Here is a 9,101-nt window from a genome sequence, read left to right on the forward strand (position 1 = left end):
AAGATTCAAGAGTGACATGAGGTGGAGTTTCAACTCCTACCTAAGGAAGTATATAATGTTGATGCGAAGCCTGAGACCAAAGAAGCCAACCCCAGGCTAGGACTTAGAGACTTTTATGAACAGGAGCCTTGCGGAGTGGATTTTCAAAAAGCTTACGAGCTTTTATCCACAATCAAAGAAGATGAAACCGCCCAAATATCTGACACTCAGGGACACAAGGTCGAAGTGGTCATAACTAAATCCTTATAAAGCAGAAGCACTCACACTATCCACAGAAGGAATGACCATGAGAGCAAGGGATAGGAAAACAGCAGGAACTTTTACCAAAGAGACCGCCGCAGCTACCTTTGCAGATTTGATTCACAAACAAGTGGAAGAGCCAGCCCAGTTATACCATCAGCACTTCCACTTCTTGGAAAAAAGGCCACCAAGGTACACCACGCCAAATCACGCGGTTGCCACTACTTTTACACAAGTTCTCAAGTCAACAACCAGGCAACCGATGGACCACGCCCAGTACGTCATGACCACTCTGAAGGGCACCAAGAAAGAAGGGAAGATCACGTACTTGGGTGCATCAAAAGGCTTGATGAGGATTGCGTACCATGCCATCGGCATGGCCGACAATCGACCACCTACCCCTGACCAAAACACTTGGATATTGGCAGCACAACCGTCTCCTAGAGCTACAAGGTCAGGAAAGAGATCTTATAAATCATATGAGAGTCTTCTTTAAGCTCGCCCAAACAGGCACAACAGCGAGAGCTCTGATAATGAGGAGAAGAGAGCAATAAGAGAAGAGATGAAGAGAAAAGTTGTGGCCGCCCACCAAGAAGAGCCCGCACAAGAACAAGCTTGCTTTGAAAGAGAAAAACACTCCTACTAGCGCAGTCGACAAGCACAAGGGAAGGACCCAAAGAAATGGGTACCTAGTGGACTTAAAATCCCAAGGACAAAGCATCACACGAGAAAAGAGACTGAAGATCCGACAGAGACTTTGGAGAAAATGTACCAAGAAGCCAAAGCCCTCAAGCTGAAAGAGGCCAAAGAAGCGACTAGAAAAGCAAAAGAAGCGGAGGAACAGAGACAAGCCGAGGAAACGGCTAGAGAAGAAGCACAAGAACAAGGCTATGAATCTCCCATACCCACTTCACCGCCTACTGAACAACAGGACCATCCTATGCCAAGCCCACCACCATCACCTGCAGGTAAAGACACCGTAAAAGAACCAACTAAAGAAGCTAAACCTGAGAAAGAGAAAGCCACAGAATCTGAGTCCACCAAAGAGACAGAATCTGTACGAGAGGCTGACCAACAAGAGAAACAAAAAGAGAAAGAAGCAGAGTCAGAACAAGAGAAATCCGCCAAAGATACGCAAGAACCTGAGCCGGAAAAGGCAGCAAGTCTTGCACTAGAAGAGACAACAAAATCTGAGCCAACAGCCTCTACTACAACACAGCAAGAGAAGGCCAAAACACCCTCTACTTCCACTCAGCAAGAGACCACCGAGGCATCCACAAAGCCTCAGGATGACAAAGAAAAAGAAGACCAACCCTCTACCTCCACGTAGGAAGAACCAACAGCCACGAAGCAGCAGAAGGATACACAAGAGGTTGCAGGCACATCTACTCAGGTGGTGAGACAAGAGGATTGGCAGTCTAATGAGGAGGTCATATTGCAAGTGAATGAATATGCAAGGTAGATGCAGAATATGATGGAGAGACTCCAATCAGCAGCACTTAGTCGTAGCTCAAAGGGTAAAGAACTCGAGATGGTGATTGACGCTCTCTAAGGAGAGTTAGAAGACAGAATGAACGTCATCATCGAACTTCAGAGGCAAGTGCAGGAGATGAAAGCCGAAGCTGAACAACATCAGCTAGCCAGAGATAGACAGCAGAATGAAATGGAAGAGTTAGGTGATCTGCTCACCAAGTTATCAGATGCTTGCAAGGCAAAAGATGAACAACTGACATAAGTTACAAATGAACTTCTTACGATAACCCTATCAGCTCAAAAAATTCAAGTGCAGTTGGATGTTGCCAATGCCTCTTTACAATACTCCGAATAGAGAATAAATGATCAGAAAATCTTCTTACGGCAAATAAGAGAAAATCCAGCCGTGGCCTCGATCAAAGGGACAGATGAAGTATACAAGGCACTAGAGAAAAAGAACAAAGACCTCGAGCTGGAATTAAAGCTAGAGAAATCACAAGGCAGGGACCTGGCATTGATGCGGGTCCAAAGAGAAGAAAAGCTCCTAAAAGAAATAGCTGAGCTCAAAAGAGTTAACCAGCTCCTGAGGGAAGGAAAGCCGGAAACGCAGGAAGAGGCAGGCCCTTCAAAGCAGCCACAAATAGATATACCCTCAGTCTCATTTTCTAAATTCGAGACACAGTCCACAACATAGCTGAGTGGTGAAGATGATTTTGAGATACACATTACAAATGCAGACACATTGCCTATGGTCCTTGCCTATGGTCCAGCTATCAAAAGCTGAAGAGGACACACTGAAAGAAAAGATCACACAAGAGGTGGATGAGCAGTGGAAAGCCACAATGGATTGGGAGTTGAGAGTTCTACACTCTGTCACCGTCACCCAACTCACTCCCAATCAGATCAATGCGCAATGGTATCAGCAATCTCTGCCATACCCTCTCATAAAAGTGAAACTACTACATGTAAAAGAGAGGCTCTACAAAGACATGCAAGAAGATGGCAAAGATAAATACCACCCAAAGTGGAGGTTCATCTGGTTGAACAAGAATCCAAGGTATTTGATTCTGTTCACAAGAGCACCTGCAACCCTATAAAGAGATCCCACTTTTTGTCATGTACCCAGAGTAAGGACATGGCAAGAGCATGAGGCACTGACAAAGAAACGGCCAAACTTACTGAACTACCCAAGACTTCCAGCTCCAGAAAAAGGACAAGCCACGGAGGAATACATGGTGAAAACCCTAACGGGTGCCATGTCATTCTTCAAGAGTCTACCGGATCTCTCTTGCGCAATGTTATATAAGATATGCCGAATGCTGCTCACTTGTATTGAAGTTTTTCATGAGCCAAAGCAAGCAGGCACCCCGTGGATGTCATTACTCGAGGGAAATAAAGGGCTATGCTATGATCTTAGTGGCCACCCTTCTAAAGAAGTCCTCTATGGCTTCTACGCCCGGTGTATGTTCTTACCATCACATAATATGTTTGCGTTTGAGGAAGCTTTCTACACTAGATTCTTTACTTGGCAAAGGAAGATATTTGCGCCAGTGATCAGCAACCTAACATCTATATTTATAGGCTACTCAGCGGTGGAGCTGAAGAATAGAGTGACCATGCAGTTTTTGCAAGTGCCAGATAAAGAAATAAAAATCAGATACCAAAAGACATTGAATGCGCTTAAAGACCGCTTTGCCAGCCGGCCAGCACGAAGACTATTTCAGCCCATAAAGCTATGTCAAGGGATGACACAGGCAAGGAAGGGGGAATGTTAGCAGCAAGCTAACACGGATACCATTTTCGGAGTTCTCTTTGTAAAACACTTATTATTTTGATAAATCAAGAATATTGTAACTCCTATTTTCTTAGATAAACTCTGTAATTAATGAGCCGGGGCTACAAGCTTCCAGATTGTATCAACCTGTCATTACTCAGCTTTGGTAGAACTCCAGATTATAAGTTTTGACCACCCAAAAACCTTGGCTAAGGTATAAAAGCCAATTTTTGTAATTTTTTTATAAGTTTTGGATAATAGAAATGCAGCGTGAGCTAACGGCGCTCACTCCTATCCTTCTCACGCTTCCTACTCCCTCCCCGGTTGTCACATTGCAGTCGCGTTTGTTGCGTTGCAACTGCAGGTAAGAGCTCTACGCATTGATGTAAGGAGTTCACAATATTTCGTAGCTTTTGGCATCGCCGACCCGCGTCCTAATTTCATCATAACTAGGAATTTACACTTTCAAATCAAAAACTAAGCATGGGCGGGGTAATGGGACATCATTGCTAAGCATTTAGATGCATTCTGGGTCGAAAACGACTAGCTCAAAAATTCTCTATTATTGTTAATAATTGCTATTTTGGAACTTGACCTAAAGTGGGGTTTGAAACCACAAGCATGTGTGCTCAGGTCTTATAAACTTGTCTTAGAAGTTTCGTTACGTTTGGATGTCATATGATGCTATAATGAATGTGATTTGTTTGTCGATGTGATTGGCTTTTAGTGATTTCAGTCACTTGAGCATAGCTTGAGTTAGATGCGAGTTGTTAGTTGTTTTCCGAGAGATTGTTAACAACCTCGTGTAGCCTCTATGCACTAGTCCAATCAGCTTCATCGCATGGATTGACAAATTAATCTTGATTCTCTCTAATACTGCAATAAGATAGGATGGTGAGGTTAGACATGCGTCCCACAGTGCTATTGGCTAATATGTGGTACATCACGTCTTGTTGGATCTTCTCGAGTTCTTGTATCAGCCAAGTAGAGTGGCTGATCAAGAATTCCCTTTGGTCAGGGCATGACACTCTGACAGCCCGGGACAAAGTGGCTTGGCAGGTCATCACTCTTCCTTGTTCACAGGGAGGGCTTGGAATCATAGACCCAGCACAGCAGAGCAGAGCCCTTCTTGGGAAGTTCATCATCTGAGGTCTTCTTCTAGGTGAGGATCCCTGGAAGGAGTTCTTGTTACAACGGCTTCATGCTAGGGTGCCTCAGGCAGGAGGCCCCTGGCAACCTTCGACCAGATGGATCTTCACAGAGATACGTAGAGTTGGTTTGAGCAAGAGACTAGAGGGTCGCTTTGCTATGGGGTTGCTTCAATCTGGGGAGCACTTGAGGCGAGGCCTGAAGCAATGTCAGCCTACTTGCACAGAAGAGAGCCTGCGAGATAGCCCCTTTTTTGGAACCCCATGGTTAGCACTCAGAGAGGTCACTTGGTTGGTAGTCGGCCTCATGTTTCCAGGGGTTCCATGGCAGCGGGTCCAGCACGCTCTTTAGGTGACTGGTTACAATTTTGAGGCTTGTCAGAGGAGCTATAGGTCTTTCAGCTCTACAGGGAATAATGAGAGGGGTGCAGAGCATGTGCTAGGACATCTCAAAGGTAGTACCAGCTGAGTGGCTCACGCCTCTCAAGTCAGCAGCACCCAGATGGATGGGAGCCTTCACACGACTGGAGGTTCTCATCTCTACTCGGGCTTGATCAGAGACTGTTCCCTCCCTATTTTGCGAGCTACAAGGTGAGGGATGATTACAGTGAGTTGCAGTAGAGGCCCTGCAAGTGGCAGAGTGCTTTTTTTAGAGGATCCGAGTGTGGGTATCTGTGGGAGGACTTGTGTCATCGATATTGACCCAGCTGCTCTTAAGACTAGACATTGGACACTGTGGGCTTGGGAGTGTTGTCCACTGGCACGAGTACAGTGGGATCCTGGAGAGTGGTTTTGGAGGGACCCCTTCTCTTTTTCAGACCACTCAGGTGTCCCTTTCTTTCAGTAAACTGTTCGACTGGGACGTCACATACTGGCAGCAAAGAGAGAGGCTTGCCTTGTTGCTGCAGCACCTCATTGGCAGGAGGAGGGTCTCATAGCTGAGTTCTTGGCAGCTTTTTAGGAGAGGTGAGCTACAATAGTTGGGAGTTGGCTTGTGCATAGTGGTCTCTCATCTGCGTGCACAGCTTGTGACCACCTTGTGGAGAGTCAGCATCACTATCTTTGGGACTGTCCCTTGGCACAGCAGGTGTGGCTTCGTGTTCTTCAGTTGATGCCCACTCTTTCCACGGCTAAGCAGTACACTTGGGGGCAACTGCTTGGTCCACTCTCATGGGCCCGGCACTTCAGTTTGAGCTATCATCCACTAGCAGGATGATAGTGATGCAGGGGGGGCGACCTACACTCCAGCCTGCCACAAAGCTTACTCCATAGGAGTGGTGCAATGAGAGAGAGGTGTGTTGGGAGCTCATCAGTGGCCTGACACTCTGGTTCATCTGGCGGGCCCGTTGCTTCCACATCTTTGAGGCTCGCCCTATATCACCAGCAGAGACTGTTTGGGATCTTTGGCTTGAGCTGGTCCATACTCTCAGAGGATAGTTCTAGAGACTCCAGGGCAGTTCTGACCGCATGCGGGAGCGTAGAGAGGCTTTCTTTGACTTTGGCGTCCTGGGCCATTTTTCACCATGGTCCAGGGTGTTCTTAGATGGCACTACTGTCCACTTGTGTGGCTCTTCCTTCCTCCCATCCCGTGATCTAGCCTCATTGTACATATGTTGTTTTTTCATTGGGAGAGTCTCCCCATCATGATTGTTGTAGTCCTCTCTTGTAGAGGAGGTTGTAGCCCTATGGGCAGTTTCATTAACTAATAGAAGGATCTTTTTCTCGGGAAAAAAAAACACATAACTGCTCTGCTCTTTGTTTTATATATAAGGTTGTATTGTCTCATGCTATGCTATCTAATGTTTCCTTTTGTTGTTTTAGAATTTTCAATGATAAGGTGGAGACATTGTTCTGTCAAGTGTCACTTTGTCAATGTTGATCAAAGTGCCGAGGAAGAGCTTATGCTAGCTCTGCGCTCTCAGAATGAGTAGGGTCATTCCTTGTTTTTTAAGATATTACTATTACTATATACATGTCATTCTCTTTCTCTTATCCTTGCCAAATCCTTATGTGTTTGTCACTTTGTGGTTTAGGATTGGTAGAACCACTGTGAGCACAAATTTTGATCAGGAGATCTTCTTGTTTCAAAAACTAGTCGTGGCAAGTAATATTCTCTAATGAAAGACTTTCCACAATATTGGATTCAATGGATAGAGGTAGAGCTTGCTTGCAGAAAGAAGGTATCCAAAGGGAGTTGGTACAATACTCCTGCTCTTTTATTGGTGATCCTCATATGGAAGGTATACTTTTTAACTCCAAAGTATACTTTCTCTGTAATTTCTAATGCTAGGTATAATTTTGTAAAATCTTTTTTTTTCCCTCTTTACTCTTCAAAAGGAAGAGTTCGACATGTCTCTTATCAAAGAGATGTAAGAGATCAATGATCCATTGATCTCAATGCGAGAAAAGGAAATGGTTGCTTGAGGAAGAGTAGAAAAAAATATTCAAAGAAAGAGCTTATAAGGTAAATACTTTCTCTTTTGACCATTCATGTTTGAATTTCTACAAAACCGCAAGTTGACAAGGCTTGAATTTCATTTGGTGCAAATGCAACATAGATGTTGGTCATTGCCAACCCTGCCAATGGCCAAGGGTTCTTCTCTTTCTTATTTAACTTTAATTGGGTAAGAGAAAAGGACCAGGTGGGCCTTACAAGAGACAAGGTCCACCCTTTGGCAACTTCTAAAATATCACCAGAGAGGTAATAATCCTTGGCCAAAAAATGTACATGAAATAATCAAATGAATCAATGCATTTACAGGTTGTTTATTGTCTTCTTTATAGGAAAAAATAAATATTGCTCTCTTTGATGCATTGTCGTGTAGATGATGTTGCTTCTGAGCGTTATATTAGCTCCATTAATTTAGAATGTATTTGCGTAAAGAATGGTATTGGGGAAGTATCTTGAAGCAATGCTTAAGGATCAAAGGGAAAATGATTGATGAATTACTGGAGGATTTTGAAGCATGGTTTCATCATCAGTTGAGGGAGCATATTGATAAAGCTTTTATGGAGCTTTGGAGTAAGTTCAACACAAAAGAGTCCGATGACAAAAGACTTCTTGCGAGTCTTGGATAGGTAAACTTGCTTGTAAAGATATCTAGCTATCACTTTCTATCTACTCAACAAGTCTTGATAAAAAATTTCATTTTCAGATTATGCAGTGTCGACAACATGACAGATGTTTACAAAATTTCTCTCGATGGTGAGAAATGGCAAATACATGTGAGAAGAAAGATGGACTATGTGGTGTGTGTTGTGAATGTTTGAAATACATGTGTGTGATCGTATGAAGGATCTTGGATTTTCTACATTCAGCCAATGTTGATGGGAAAAAGAGAAATTAAGTGGCCTCTCTTTTGTTTGCAGATTTTCAAACAAATTTTAACGTTGAGAAATTTTCGAAGAACATGGTATCATTCTAAACAATCTCAATCGGCATGGCTCTTATTTACTTTTCACCTCTACTCTATGACAATTTTAGAACTTTAAACAAATTTACAATGTGTTATATACAGGTCCCTCCATGGAATCAGTTCTCTCAAAAATTGAGTAAGAAAGTGTCCATGATAGCTTCTAAGTATGTGGAAGACAATGGGTGGTACATCACCCTAAGCTCCACTAATCACTTTGGCATAGTGTTTGGCCATGCCATTGAGATGAAATTCAAAATGATGCACACCAACTTTATTTTGATCCCTAATGGTTATGTGCGAAAGACCATTGAGATTGAGAGATTAAGTAAAGTTATTTTGTGATTGAAAAAGCATGGCCGTAGTTTTCTTGAAGCTTCTTCAATTAAATCACACTCTAATTGTAATTTGCAGGTGGAAACACTCTTTTTAGGATTGTTTTATCAGAAGCGTCAACGTCATATCTACGATCAACGAGACGGAGAGAGCATGGAAAAAATTCTTTTGATGCCAAATTTGGGATATTGGTGGAGTGTGGTGATGAGGAGTACATTGGAGGATCCATTCTTAGAGGTGCCATTGAGTGTAGCCTTGACTTATTTCGATCAGAAGATATGCATGCTACTATTTCTTGTTAGACTATGTTACGCAAAGTAAATATTCCCATGTTTCTTTTCTTTTCAACAGGCTCGTGCAGACATTTACTGCGGAACACACCTCCATCATTGATATCTTTTCTGAATGTGGTGGCTTGGTCTATGTCTATGCTGAGTTTTCTAGACATTGCCTTTGCGTGGATAGTGATCCACAAGTCTTTCAATAGCATCTTGCACGCTACAAGGCTTGATGTGTAAGTGCTATTCTAGTAGTTGATGCATATAGTGAGACGAGGAGACCGAGTGGCAACAGTATGAGCCCGGATCGAATTTCCCTTGATTGACATCTACATTGGTGTTGTCCACGGTGTTTTTTTAACTATGATATGTATGGGTGACTATGGTGTTCGGGTGCCACTTTTTTTTGTTTGATTGAAGACATGTTTTTGGTGTTAAC

General features: G+C 43.3%; 1 pseudogene; it reads left to right on the top strand.

Moving 5' to 3' along the window:
- The first annotated feature begins 1,006 nt into the window (after window positions 1-1,006).
- Window positions 1,007-8,686, top strand: LOC147447417 (uncharacterized; annotated as a pseudogene).
- The last annotated feature ends 415 nt before the right edge of the window (window positions 8,687-9,101 follow it).

The sequence above is a fragment of the Adiantum capillus-veneris genome, chromosome 11 (assembly GCF_014529385.1).
Source record: "Adiantum capillus-veneris isolate H3 chromosome 11, ASM1452938v2, whole genome shotgun sequence".
NCBI lineage: Eukaryota > Viridiplantae > Streptophyta > Polypodiopsida > Polypodiales > Pteridaceae > Adiantum > Adiantum capillus-veneris.